The 14,649-nt window shown below is 42.4% G+C and overlaps 1 protein-coding gene across 1 annotated transcript in view; it reads left to right on the top strand.

Moving 5' to 3' along the window:
* The first annotated feature begins 8,137 nt into the window (after positions 1–8,137).
* LOC137380178 (kelch domain-containing protein 8B-like) overlaps positions 8,138–14,649 on the top strand; it is a 132,983-nt gene continuing 126,471 nt past the window's right edge. Inside the window, exon 1 of the mRNA XM_068051940.1 lies at positions 8,138–8,744. The gene's annotated coding sequence lies outside the window, so the exon portion shown is untranslated. The remainder of the gene's footprint in view (positions 8,745–14,649) is intronic.

A 14,649-nucleotide genomic window follows, 5' to 3' on the forward strand; every position in this document is an offset into this window, starting at 1 on the left:
GCAGGTATTACACCTCCTGCGATTACATGGGAAGGTGCCTTGGGAAGGGGAAGAGGTATTGGGGGTAATGGAGGAGTGGACGAGGGTGTTGCGGAGGAAATGATCCCTTCAGAATGCTGACAGGGGAGGAGAGGGGAAGATGTGTTTGGTAGTGGCCAAACAAGGATTCACACAAAGGAGCTCAAAACACTGTGTGTTTAAAAATTAAACCCTGTTACAATAAGACCAGGTAAAAACAGCCAAAGACCCTAAGACACATTGCTGACCTGGTCATAACAGTAATTGGGGGCTCATCTGGGATTGCTACCCACAGACAAATGAGTGGGAATTGGAAGTGGGAAGCCAAATTGTTCCCTATCAAAAAATAGCAAATCAATGCAGGTTTTCTTGTGGTTGTGTGTGATTGTATACTAAAATGTCTGCAACTGAAGCGAGTAGCTCTCCAAGCCAGGGTGAAGTAACCGGGGATAAGTTAAAAGCACTGTCTCTGGAGGAGTTGAGAAAAATGGCTGAGCAGTATGGGATCACGGTACATGGCAAGGCTAAGAAGTCTGAACTCCTAAGGCTAGTGGCCAACCATTTTTTCCTTGAATCTGATAAAGCAGAAGCAGTGTTAGAAGCAGACCCAGACAGGGTAATGCTAGCAAAGATACAATTGGAACAAAATAAACTTGAATTAGAAGACAAGGAAAGAGAAAGAGAGAGACAGGAAAAAGAGAGAGAGAGGCAGGAGAGGGAGAAAGAAAGAGCCTTCCAAATGGAATGCAAAGAAAAACAAAGACAGGAGAAGGAACGAGAGAGAGAGAGACAGGAGAAGGAAAGGGAGAGAGAGAGAGAAAGAATATTCCGGAAAGAATACAAAGAGCGTTACGGCAGCTTCAGTTCACCAATATGGAGGATCAAATTCCAGGGTTGGGTACAAGATTACTAAAGCTCACCCAGTTGATTCCAAAATTCAATGAGGAAGATGTGGAAACCTTTTTGTGTCTTTCGAGAAACTGGTAAGGCAGCTAAAATGGCCAGCTGAGACCTGGTCTTTTTTAAAAAATTCATTCATGGGATGTAGGCATCACTGGCCAGGCCAGCATTTATTGCCCATCCCTAATTGCCCTTGAGAAGGTGGCGGTGAGCTGCCTTCTTGAACCGCTGCAGTCCATTTGGGGTAGGTATACCCACAGTGCTGTTAGGAAGGGAGTTCCAGGATTTTGACCCAGCGACAGTGAAGGAACGGCGATATAGTTCCAAGTCAGAATGGTGTGTGACTTGGAGGGGAACTTGCAGGTGGTGGTGTTCCCATGTATTTGCTGCCCTTGTCCTTCTAGTTCGTAGAGGTCGCAGGTTGGGAAAGTGCTGTCTGAGGAGCCTTGGTGCATTGCTGCAGTGCATCTTGTAGATGGTACACACTGCTGCCACTGTGCATCGGTGGTGGAGGGAGTGAATGTTTGTAGATGGGATGCCAATCAAGCAGGCTGCTTTGTCCTTGATGCTGTCAAGCTTCTTGAGTGTTGTTGGAGCTGCACCCATCCAGGCAAGTGGAGAGTATTCCATCACACTCCTGACTTGTGCCTTGTCGATGGTGGACAGGCTTTGGGGAGTCAGGAAGTGAGTTACTCGCCTCAGGATTCCTAGCCTCTGACCTGCTCTTGTAGCCATGGTATTTATATGGCTATTATAGTCCAGTTTCTGATCAATGGTAGCCCCTCGGATGTTGATAGTGGGTGATTCAGCGATGGTAATGCCGTTGATTGTCAAGGGGAGATGGTTAGGTTCTCTCTTGTTGGAGATGATCATTGCCTGGCACTTGTGTGGTGCGAACGTTACTTGCCACTTATCAGCCCAAGCCTGGATATTGTCCAGGTCTTGCTGCATTTCTACACAGACTGCTTCAGTATCTGAGAAGTCTCTTTTACTGCAAAGCAAACTAACTAGAAAAGCCCATGAGGTCAATTTCTCACTGCCAGATGAGAGTTCATCAAACTATGAATTGACCAAAAATGCTATCCTCAGGGCATATGAATTAGTACCCGAAGCCAACCACCAGAAGTTTATAACCCTCAAAAAGCAACCAATCAAACCTATCTGCAGTTTGAAAGAAGCAAGCAGCTGGCTTTTGACCAGTGGCTGAGGGCTTTAAAAATACAGCTCAGCTATGAAACTCTCAGAGAAGTACTCCTGTTAGAGGAATTTAAAAACTCTCTCCCATTCTCAATAAAAACTCATGTCGAGGAGTAGCGGGTTCAGGGAAGCCGGCAAGCAGCCGTTCTGGCCGATTAATTTTCTTTAATCAATAAGTCAGTTTCCCAGGGTGGAAAATATTTAAATATTCCAGTTGGCCTCAGTACATTGGTCTTAATATGCCCTTTAATTGCCTTAAGGCGGGTCGTCATCACCCTGCCAAACCTGCCTCTACCCAAATGGAGTGGTGGCGGGAACATGTTGGCAAACTAGCACTCCACTTTCCGATGCCAATTTTCTGGTGTTCTCATCTCCAGTCCCACGTCTGATGCAATCCCACAATCAGGACAGTTGCTAGTCAGATCCATTTGTGGTTGCCAATTATGTAATAAGTTCAATTCTGACACCAGAGGATAATGTGTAACTACCCTTGTTTATTTGCATTATACCAAATACAAATGCACACAATGGTTGGGATTTTCTCAGCGCTCTGGAGATGGGTTAGAACATAGAACATAGAACAGTACAGCACAGTACAGGCCCTTCGGCCCACGATGTTGTGCCGAACCTTTAACCCACTGCCAGATGAGAGTTCATCAAACTATGAACTGACCAAAAATGCTATCCTCAGGGCATATGAATTAGGTGGGTGGTGAACGGCATCAGAAGGGAAGGCCGACCTGTTTACATCACGAGCGGATATTACCAGAGGGGGCCAGGCTGGCAGGAGGAGATTGCACTGGAACATGGTAGGAAGGTAAGTCAGCCTGTTAAATAGGAAATTAACTGTGATTTTACCAGGTCTTCCCCATTTTATGAGGGGTGCACGGGAACAATGAAGCTTCAGAGCCCGCCAGCTATAACAAGGCAGAGGTTCAACGGAAGGTTAGTGTTGGTTGCAGTCGGCAGTCATTGCAAGAGGTAATATGGCTTGGGGTGTGTGATACTGAGTAGACAGCGGCACGAACAATCTGGAGCAAAGAAAAATTTGGCTAGCACAGCAGAGGTATTCTGATTGAGTGTCCTCTTTGACTTGGCACTTGTATATACAGAGTAAAACGAGATGAGAGACCCAGGGAATGAGTGCAACTATCTGCTATGGGTCTCGTTCACTCAGGCTTTGAGACTGCCAGTGAGTGAGAGAGCTGCAGCCGCTGAAAGCGGGGCAGCAGCCCCCAGAGGATCATGAGACTGGAAGGGGGCACGGTCGGGGAAGGTGCAGAGGGGCAGGCAATCAGCCTCTTGCACGCAGATGGAGCAGCAGTATTGCAGAAGACTGTACCTCTCCAGGGAGGCAGTCACCGAGCTGTGTGCCACGATGCCTCCATTTTTGTTTTGTAATTAGGTTTATTTCTAGACGATAACGGAAAAAAAGTTTATTTTGTTTGATAAAAACTAATCAAGATTTATACTTTTCTGCAAACTCCAATTAAATCCATTCATTGATTGTGATGTTGCACAGCAATAAGATACAGGGATATCATAGTACTGTAAGTTCTGATTCTTTTTTCACATGATTTTTGTCATATTTTGTATTTACCTGTTTAGAATTTAATTTATTATTTTAGCTCTGGTCCTTTAAATAAAAGAATGATTCCATTTTATTTCTTCTACTCTTCCCAGCTCTCACTAATGAAAACTTGAACTGATGCATTAGCAAGATTACATATCTAGAAAGCAGTCCCATAATAGTGTTGTCTATAAATCTGGTGGGCCTAATGCATACTCTCCTCCTTCCTAGACTTTGGAGCGTCAGTTGCTTTGTTGAAATTGAGTGTTCAAGGATTTAGTTTACAATAGAAGAAAATGCTGTGACAAACATTATATAAAATCTGTGGCTGCTGACTGAGAATTCCAGGATTTGTAGTATGATATGGAGTGAAATCTAAAACAGATGCATTGATAACAATTATACTGAATTTCTATGCAAAGTCCATCTTTTACAAATTGCAATTGTCTGTATAATATTAGGATACTGTTAGGATCACTATCTGTGGAACTGGTTCTCATGACTGACAAGCTCAGCTTCCTTAAGCATCTCTCACAACAGTATTGGGATCTAGAGCTTTTGACAGGAGATGGAATAATCGAAATAATTACATAGGGTATGACTCCTCTCTAACTTGTCCAAATAACTTCAGAATTGCAGTCTCCCGTTTCCCTTGGACTCCAATAGACATGGTTGCACCTCTGATGGCAGGACTGCAAGAGAATTGTGTACATCCATTATGTACATCATGTAAATCAATATATAAAAGATGACATATTATGTAAAATTTAGGAAATTTTGAATAAGAACCTCATCAAAAAGGAGAGATTATAGTTCAATAATTTCAGAGCATGATGGGACCCCCTTTTTATTTTCAGTTATTTTTTCATTTTCTTTTTTCTTTTTATTTTATTTTAGTTTATTTCATCATTCATTTTTCTTACCATGTACCTGCCCACTGTTTTTTCATGTTTGTGCTTTGGGCCAGGGCTGTTCATTTTTCTGTCCATTAACACCTTCTCTGCACTAAGGCTTTGTCTTTCAGCACAGCATTAACATACCGTTTGCCTTTGCTCCATGAACTTCTGGCCAATTATTCTCTGTGACCCTCTGTCCTATCAACACCTGTCCTTTTGTTATCTCTTGCACCCCCCCCCCCCCCCCCCCCCCACTTTATTTGCTTAAAACCTATTACATTTCTAACCTTTGCCAGTTCTGATGACCGGTCACTGACCTGAAACGTTAGCTCTGCTTCTCTCTCCACAGATGCTGCCAGACCTGCTGAGTATTTCCGGCATTTCTTGTTTTTATTTCAGATTTCCAGTATCCCGCAGTATTTTACTTTTATAATTATAGGATGTGGTTGTTAATATATTGCAATCAGAATCTGAGATTTTTTTTTTAGAGATGTCAGTCTAGCTGAACTTCATTCTTTATGCTCCACATATCATGCTAGTTCTGACAGAAGTGCTCTCTGGCTGATTTCAGTGACAGTCTGTAGGGAGAATTAACGAAGTGGTTCAAACCACAGTCGGGGAAATTAAGTCATATTTTCGTGGCAAACATTTGGACAACGGCATTAAACTATGGATTTCTGAAGCATTAGCAACTACCAGAGATAAAAATTAGAGATGGTTATCTAAAAATCCCGACGTAAAGAACTAGGTAGTGCACTTCATTTTTGATTTTAGACTCGATTGAGTAATGGGATGTGAATATCTGATGTGTCAGCTGGAATATTCCTAAATGAAGTGGGATTGGCTTTTGGATAGGATGCTGATGAGGTCTAATGTCTTATTGTGCCAGGACAACACTCCATCTCGACAGAGCTACCAACCAAAGTAGACAAGATTCTTTCTCCATCCCCTACATTGTCCAATTGAACACCAGATGGCACAATGAAACTGCCCGACCCTAAAGCACAGACTACTTTCAATGTATGTAGAACAATTTACTGTACTATGTATCCTGTCAGCACTGTGTAAATTCGATGTTAACCTCAAATATATTTATTAGAATGAATTCCTGAAATATATGTACAACTTATATTACTTTTTAAAAAATGGATAGGCTCAAGTGTTCCGTGGCTGTAAGTCCGAAATACAAAGTTTCTCCACGAAGTCTTGTTGAGACAGATCACATGGACTACTGGTCAAGGAAGTTGAAATGCTGAGTGTGCTTGATACTGCAAGTGGATGTAAATGTTCCTCAGTAAGATCTGCAAAAAAATCAGCCAAGTGGGAAAAATACAAGCTATTGCTAATATAAGGTTTAGGTGCTGTTGGATATGTTGTTTTACAAATGGAGTCAGGATTTACTGAAGTTTGGTCTTACAGGAACGCCATGAGGGTGAGGGGTGATGGGGGCGGGGGAGGTTGAGAATTTGTGAGCTTTCATTATTAACCTGTTGTCCTATTCAACAGAATATATTCCTACGGTCAGAACAGGACCGGAGCTCGCATTTGCATTTGAATTACCTGATAACTATGCCTATACATATCCCAATTCTTTTCATCATTGGCTATTTGTTCAAAACCTTTTTTTGAAAGTATCAAGCCTAATGGAAGTATATTTGACATTCCTAATATTCTGTATGGGGATGGGGTAAACTCTTTCAATCCAGTCTTGCTTGTAGATTCTATACTCCTGCATGCCCATTTGGTGTTTATAGCTTGTGGTTACGATTTAAGTTAAATAACTTGGGTACACGCACATTGTACATACCGGTCAGCATTTTGGGGTCATTTGAGTAAGTGGATACCAGGCAGGCCTGAGATTGAACCTTGAGCTAACGTTGGTCTCAAAGGCTCAGTTATTCACATGCATAGAGAGATGTGAGAGAAGTGCTAACAGTCTTCAGCGCAGTCAGATTATGTTCATGAGTCTTCTGCCATTGAATGAAAATAGCAGTTTTCTAATTGTCACAGGTATCGAACTCCTGGGGGTGAATGTGATGCGCGCGGCGTTATTAATGTGCAAATCATTCAGCAACTGGTGGAGAAGCGACGCCCTGTGAATTGAGAATCTCCACATGTTGCCGGGCAATTCCCATCGCTCTACCATTCGCCTCGCGAAAACGGCAGCTTCCCCTCGACCTTCCCGTGAGTTCCAAGAAATTGTTGCATTTGCCCATTAATTGCCCATGAAATTCACTGCAGAAAGGCAGGACTGATACTCAACAGCGTAAGATTTTTTTAAAATAAGGAGATGTATGTTCCTACAATGTCATTAAAGCTCTCCAACCCAGAAAAGGAACAGCAGAAACTGTGGAGTCTCATTCCTCCAGGTAGCAGATTGTTAATTTTTTTTTTGCATTTTTAATTGTTTTTTTTCTTACTTTGCTGATTCTGATCACTTTCTCGCCAATCTTTCCTTCCCTTTAATTCTCTGTGTGTATCTAATTTGATTCTAATTCACCCCAATTTCCTTCTCCATGGTTCCTGTTTCTCACTCCTTAAACCTCATTTGATTGAATTGAATGACGGAACAGACTCGAGGGGCTGAATGGCCTATCTTGCTTCCTGTGTTCACAGAATCACAGAATAATAGTGCAGAAGAGGCCCTTCGGCCCATCGAGTCTGCACCGATGCATTAAAGACACCTGACCTCTCTACCTAATCCCATTTGCCAGCACTTGGCCCATAGCCTTGAATGTTATGATGTGCCAAGTGCTCATCCAGGTACTTTTTAAAGGATGTGAGGCAACCCGCCTCTACCACCCTCCCAGGCAGGGCATTCCAGACCGTCACCACCCTCTGGGTAAAAAAGTTCTTCCTCAAATCCCCCTGTAGACTGTTGGGAACGGTCCTTCTCCAAGGTCCTCAATGCCCCGTTGCCTTCGTTATCAACTCGCACTTTCAGTGCAAAAAAAAATGTGCTACAGGGTGAGGGGAACTATCTAACTAATGGGGTATGCAGTAAACTGACCAACATACTCTGGGCTGACATCTCTAGTTCGGATGAAAGGTCATTTGAGCTGAAACTCTTATTTTTCCTCGACTGGCAGACCTACGGAGTGTTTTCCAGCATTTTCGGTTCAACGAAGGAGAGAACAGAAGGAAGTGGTGGCCAAGGAACATAAGGCAAAATGTTAACGGGAGATGGGATGTTCGCTTCCAGGAATGCGGGGAGAGGGTGAACAGGTGTTATGATCCTTATTCGCCTCCAAGTAAAAAGCCGGGAAAAGTTCTGATGAAAGGTCACTGACCTGAATGGTTAACTCTGTTTCTCTCTTCACAGATGCTGCCAGACCTGCTAAGTATTTCCAGCATCTTTTTTGTTTTTATTTAAAAGTTCACTTCTGTTGTGTTTTGAATGTATTTTTCTGTGTTCAGTTGGAGATTGTCTGCGGTCATTTTCACATGATTGGTTTTGTATAGGGCGGATCCCCGGTGAAAGCTCAAAACCCGCGGCTGGGGAAGGTTCTGAGTCTCAAAGGGTTAATTTGAGTGACGCGGTTTATTTTTTAGATCTTTTAGCTTTCCTCGGAGAGAGATCTGAAAAACATCAATAGATGGCCATAGGAAGAGGCAACCAGAGCAAGGCACATGGAAACAGTGAAATAAACTGGGGGTAACACTGAAACTAACAAATCCATCGACAGAAGGGCGAGAGTCCAGAGAGAATCCAGGAGAAAGTAATGCCAGCAAGACGGGGGAGAAACACAAGAAATTCAAAGCGGCAGCGAGAATGAAGAAGCGTTTCAGAAACCTGCGGGGAAATACCAGTGAAATTGCAGCCGAGAAAGAAGCCAAAAGCAGAGGCGCCCAGCGTGGACTCAGGAGACGAAGCAAATCGTGCCGGAGAGAGCAGACAAGCCGGAAACTGGAGAGAGGGAATGGAGCAAATCCAGCGCTCTGCAAGCAACCCAAATCAGTCTGAGTGTCCATCCGGAATCCGCTTCCAAACTGCCAGTTGGAGGTAGAAATGGCATTTCTATCGGTCCGGGAATAGTTTCAAGAGAGCGGGCCAAGAAGCGATTAACTAGAATCGGCCAGCAATCTGGGAAAGTGACAAACTCCAGGAGTTGTGGGCATCGGAGCAAGCGAGTAAAGCGCACTCATGCGGATGCTGCTACCAGGTAGAGCCACTATCTGCTTAAATACTTAAATATTTACTAACTTTGTGGTGTACACACAGTAACTTGTAAGGTGTTGCATTTTCCCTGCTTTGTCAGGATTTCTGAATGGTAATAAACAGTCACAGGCAACAGGTTTAGGGCTGTTTTTTGCTTGGTGGAACTTCAGTTTGGGAATAAACCTGAAATAACTCGTGTGGAACTGACAATGGAGAGCATGACAATTAGAATAGGGACTGGGATTAAATTAAAAGGTTTCTGGGTTAAAGGACAGCGTTTTATAGCAAGGAAAGTGGAAAATCTCTTGTTTCTTTATAGATAAACCAAATGATGACACAATCTTGCTGAAAACCATCATCACACATGGTGATGTACCTCTTCCCCATGTAAAATAAAACAAGGGCCTGGATTCTGCTGTCAGCAGCCAAGGAAAGGCTTTTGCTGTTCACCTGCAGTGCAACTGCCCACAAGCATTTCACTGACAAGCTTGTCAGTGAGCATTTCCACTAATCTGGCATCTGTTTCAGGGCAGCACTGTCTACAGGGGATCTGTGGCATCTGTGAACAGGGCAAACAGCAGCAAGGTTCTTCAACCAATCAAATTGTATCTTCACTGTGCCAGTAAGAGTCTAAACCAGGAATTAAAAAGCAGGAAATTGCATTTATATCAAGTGCAGGAAGCAAAATAAAGATTAGGGTATACAGATAGGATTAAGGACGAGAAATAACAAAGACAAAGAGAAAAAGTTAAACAAAATTCTTTAAAAATCTGCAACATCAATTTTCTTCTGGGGGAATGAGACTTGTAAAATTATTTTTTCGGAGCCACAGAGGTTGTTCAGCAGTCATTATCATTTATGACACCATGAAAAATTCACTTGTTCCCATATGTACCAGCCCTAATTCTTTTTAGCTTTTTTAGTGGAAGACTGTTGGGTAATTGCCCCAAGTTCATGCCATTACAGTGATTTCCGTGCTGAGTCTATCGGTGAGGACTGCAGCAACACACCCTGCAGACTTGATGGGTATCTCTGACAGCAACCTCTGGATTTGCATTTTTAACTGCACATGTGTGGACACCAGACGGTGCTATCAGATTTACCCTGAAAAAATAGCACCGTTGTTACTATAGTAAAATCCAGGTCAAGGTTGGCCAAACTTCATGACATGAGGACTAGTCAAAATATTACTTTGCATTTGCATTTTAGGATATTTGTGTAATTTTGGGGTCTGAGTTTGTCTTTGGGTTTAAAGTCTAGTCTTTATTTTCAGACTTAGAGATGTAGATATTTACTTAAGGGTTTAGGATATGCTTGTATTGGGATTTAATGTATAACATAATTTAATCAATCTCTGAGTGATTATATTTATTGTATTTAAAAACTTAAGAGTATCAATTTGTCTTTTGGAATTTAGATGTAGGTTTCTATTTGCATTTATTTCTCTTATTTGGTATGTGTTTAGAATCTTGAGCCTAGAAATTAGTACTAAAGCCCTTGTATTGTAATGTACAGTCTGCTATTTTAACACAGGTATAGCAACATTTAAAATGAAAGTTTAGAATAGTAGGCAGACAACTATCATATGTAGGTGTTTAGGGTTGTTCACTGATATCAACAACAGTAATCTGTAAGTTTTAGAATAATGGTTTGTTTTGAGGTATAGACTACAAATTATATTTTGGGGTTTAACATACAAGCTTGTGTTGGAGTGCTAGAGGGATAGATTTGTGTTGGATTGTTTATGTGAGTTTACATTTGTAGGTTGTATGTGGGATTGACTTTTTTGTGGACTGAAGAAAAAGATACTAACATGAAAATACATTCTCCCCATCCAGGCATTTCTCCTGTCGCTCTTGCCCTAGAAACAAACTATTGTCTTTCTGCGTATTGTTGAATCGGATATCTAACCTCTTCTCTCTTGTTATGAATGTTTAAAGCCCTCATTCACAGTGCTAAATAGAAGCTTATTCCATAAATTATGGGAGGTAGTTATTCCTTGAGTTATCATTTAATACAAGATTTCCTTGCTTTAATATTATCACCCCTCAGCACAAAGAACATTACCACAATCATCATTCTAATTCCCTTTGATTATTGGAACTTTGATTATTGCTTTAGTCCAGCAAGAACAAATATGCTTAATCTCTTTTCATAGCTCGTTGATCTAGGATTCATTTCCCAATAAAAGGCAACAGAATGGTGTCAAACAGTTTTGGCATAATTTAAAAAAAAAAAATGGAAAATCATAAAATCGGCACATATTACCATGGCATTTTACATTTAATTAATGTGACATTTACAAGAAGGTTCACTGAAACTGTCATTGTGATATATGAAAAGTATTTGTTGTACACTTCAGGATCAGGTTGGCCATGAGGTATGTTGGACACTGATGTACAAAGGTTCTGCCTTTTCACAACATGTTGTTGGGTTGGAGCAATTGTCCAACAATTCGGAAGAGGTAGCTTGTTTGTATTTTGAGGTTGGAATATGGAAATGAATATAGGGATAAATTGTCATGAGGAATTTGATAGGAAACATGGAAGAGGACATTCTCCTTCTAGATAGCTGTTATTTATTGAAATCCCATTGAATTGCTTTTTAGGTTGAGTTGCACACTAAATTCCTACTTTGATTCATATCTGGGGTGTGAGAAATATTTTAAGTGGGGTGCTGGGATGTGAAATTTGTGTGAGGAATTTCTTCAGGTTGGGGTAGGGGCTATCTGATCAGTCCCCTTAATGTCTGCGGAAGATCAGCAGAAATCCCGAATAGACCCACAAATGGGTCGAAATTACTGTGCCCTAGGAGGAGAATCACTAAGGAAATTGCAAACACTGTTTTGATTACAAACGTGTCACATGACATAAATCAAATTGAACCCTATTATTGAATTACTTGGCTTTTCTCCCAGTTTAAATAAAAGAGTGCTTACACAATACCTTTTTTTATGAAGACAGTGACCTTCACGGTGAAGGTCTATTTTCTTTTGCATGTGAATGCTGTAGATGGATTTGGATTTGATCATCTGGATGTGAGAATGTAATGTGTATTTATATTCCACTAAACTGATGATCACTCAACTTCCCTTCCTGGCTCCCATGCTAACTGAAATTACAAACTGTTCTCTCTCTTCAGATACACTCCCCTTCCCTTTTCAAAATCTTCCATAAACATCCTACTTCTTCAAATTTTTTTTAAAATTCATTCATGGGATGTGGGCATTGCTGGCCAGTATTTATTGCCCATCCCTAATTGCCCTTGAGAAGGTGGTGGTGAGCTGTCTTCTTGAACCGCTGCAGTCCATTTGGGGTAGGTACACCTACAGTGCTGTTAGGAAGGGAGTTCCAGGATTTTGACCCAGTGACAGTGAAGGAACGGCAATATAGTTCCAAGTCAGGATGGTGTGTGACTTGGAGGGGAACTTGCAGGTGGTGGTGTTCCCATGCATTTGCTGCCCTTGTCCTAGGTGGTAGAGGGTGCAGGTTTGGAAGGTGCTGTCTAAGGAGCCTGGTGCATTGCTGCAGTGCACCTTGTAGATGGTACACACTGCTGCCACTGTGCGTCGGTGGTGGAGGGAGTGAATGTTTGTAGATGGGGTGCCAATCAAGCAGGCTGCTTTGTCCTGGATGGTGTTGAGCTTCTTGAGTGTTGTTGGAGCTGCACCCATCCAGGCAAGTGGAGAGTATTCCATCACACTCCTGACTTGTGCCTTGTAGATGGTGGACAGGCTTTGGGGAGTCAGGAGGTGAGTTACTCGCCTCAGGATTCCTAGCCTCTGACCTGCTCTTGTAGCCACGGTATTTATATGGCTACTCCAGTTCAGTTTCTGGTCAATGGTAGCCCCTAGGATGTTGATAGTGGGGGATTCAGCGATGGTAATGCCGTTGAATGTCATGAATATCCATCCATGTCTCCTCTGTCCTTCCTTTTCTCTCCAAAGACCTTGAACATGTTGCCTCCCAAATCCATTCCTACAATGCCAAATTTGAAATTCTGCAAGTCAGGTTTTTGTCCTTGCTATGCCACTGAAATGGGCCTAATAAAAGTCATAACTGACATCCTCTGTGACTGCGGACTGTGGCCATGGTGGAGTCATCAGGTTTTGATATGATTGACCACACCATCCTCTTCCAATGCCTCTCCTCAGTGATCCAGCTGATTGGAACTACAATTGCTTGGTTCCACTCTGACCTATTCATTCGTAGCCAGAGGATCTCCTGCAATGGCTTCTCTTCCATGTCACGGTATTACCTCTGGAATCCCCCTAGGATCCATCCTTGACCCCTTCCTATTTCTCATCTACATGCTGCCTCTTGGCAACATCTTCAAAGATGTGACACATATACACAATGACACTTAGTCCTATCTGACCACAACATCAGATAGCTTGTATGGTATCCCGTCCTGGATAAGCCGCAATTTCTTCCAGTTTAAAGATTGGGAAGACCAAAGCCATCATTATCAGCCCCCACCATAAATCTGTTCCCTTAGCAACTATTCTGTCCCCTTCCCCAGCTACTGTCAGACTGAACCAGACTCTTCATAACCCCAGTATCAGATTTAGTAGCTGAAGTTCCGACACTAGATCCTCTCCATCACAAAGACCATCTACTTCCACTGATACACCATCGCCCGTCTTTACTCCTGCCTCAGCTTGTCTGCTCCTGAAGCCCTCGTCCATCTTTTGTTGCTTCCAGATTGTTTATTCCGATGCTCACCTGGCCAGCCTCCCACCTTCCACCCTCTGTAAAAGTGAGATCCTCCAAAACTCCACTGCCATTTCCTAACCCACACCAAGCCCCATCATCCATAACCCCTATGCTTGCTGATCTACATTGGCTCTCAATCTAGTAACACCTCAATTTTAAAATTCCCATACTTCTGTTCAAATCTCTTCATTGTTTTGCTGCTCACTATCTCTATAATCCTCACCACACAACCTGCTGAGGGCATTCCTTTAACTCCAGCCTCTTGTGAATACCCTACTCCCTTCATCCTGCCATTGGCCTTCAGCAGTCTAGGTCGTAAGGTCTGGAATTCCCTCCTTAAACCTTTCTGCCTCTCCATCTCTCACTTCTCCTTTAAGATACTCCTTAAACTTATCTCTTTGACTGAGCTTTTAGTCACCTGTTCTAATGTTTCCTCCTTCGGCTCGGTGTAATTTTTGACTGATTATACTCCTGTGATGTCTTACTGCATTAGTGGTGCTATATAAATGCAAGTTATAGTATGGCCTATTTACAATAATGCAGTGGGATTGGTTTACATCTAAGGGCTAATTGTGTGAGCATGTAATACGATGTGCATGAAAGAGCCAGTGTGTGTCTCTGGTATTTGACAATGATTTCTGTTTTGCATTTGTCTTCGAGTTTTCAGGGTGTGTTGGTTTGCAGAGTGCTTGTCTTCAGGTCTGAGCACAACCTTAGCTTTAATTACATTATTAGTTTCTTTTTGTAAGAATATGGGTGGCGCAGTGGTTAGCACCGCAGCCTCACGCTCCAGGGACCCGGGTTCGATTCTGGGTACTGCCTGTGTGGAGTTTGCAAGTTCTCCCTATGTCTGCGTGGGTTTTCGCTGGGTGCTCTGGTTTCCTCCCACATGCCAAAGACTTGCAAGTGATAGGTAAATTGGCCATTGTAAATTGCCCCCAGTGTAGGGAGGTGATAGGGAATATGGGATTACTGTAGGGTTAGTATAAATGGGTGGTTGTTGGTCGGCACAAACTCGGTGGGCCGAAGGGCCTGTTTCAGTGCTGTATCTCTAAATAAAAATAAATGAAATCAATGTAACTAGGACAGGAAGAGTAATAACTCAGCCAGGATTTAGTATTGGCCACAGTAAAGGTTTACCATTAGCACACGGTAATTAGGTAATCCAAGCAGATATTTTGCCCCACTGACAAT

This window comes from Heterodontus francisci, chromosome 19, assembly GCF_036365525.1.
Source record: "Heterodontus francisci isolate sHetFra1 chromosome 19, sHetFra1.hap1, whole genome shotgun sequence".
NCBI lineage: Eukaryota > Metazoa > Chordata > Chondrichthyes > Heterodontiformes > Heterodontidae > Heterodontus > Heterodontus francisci.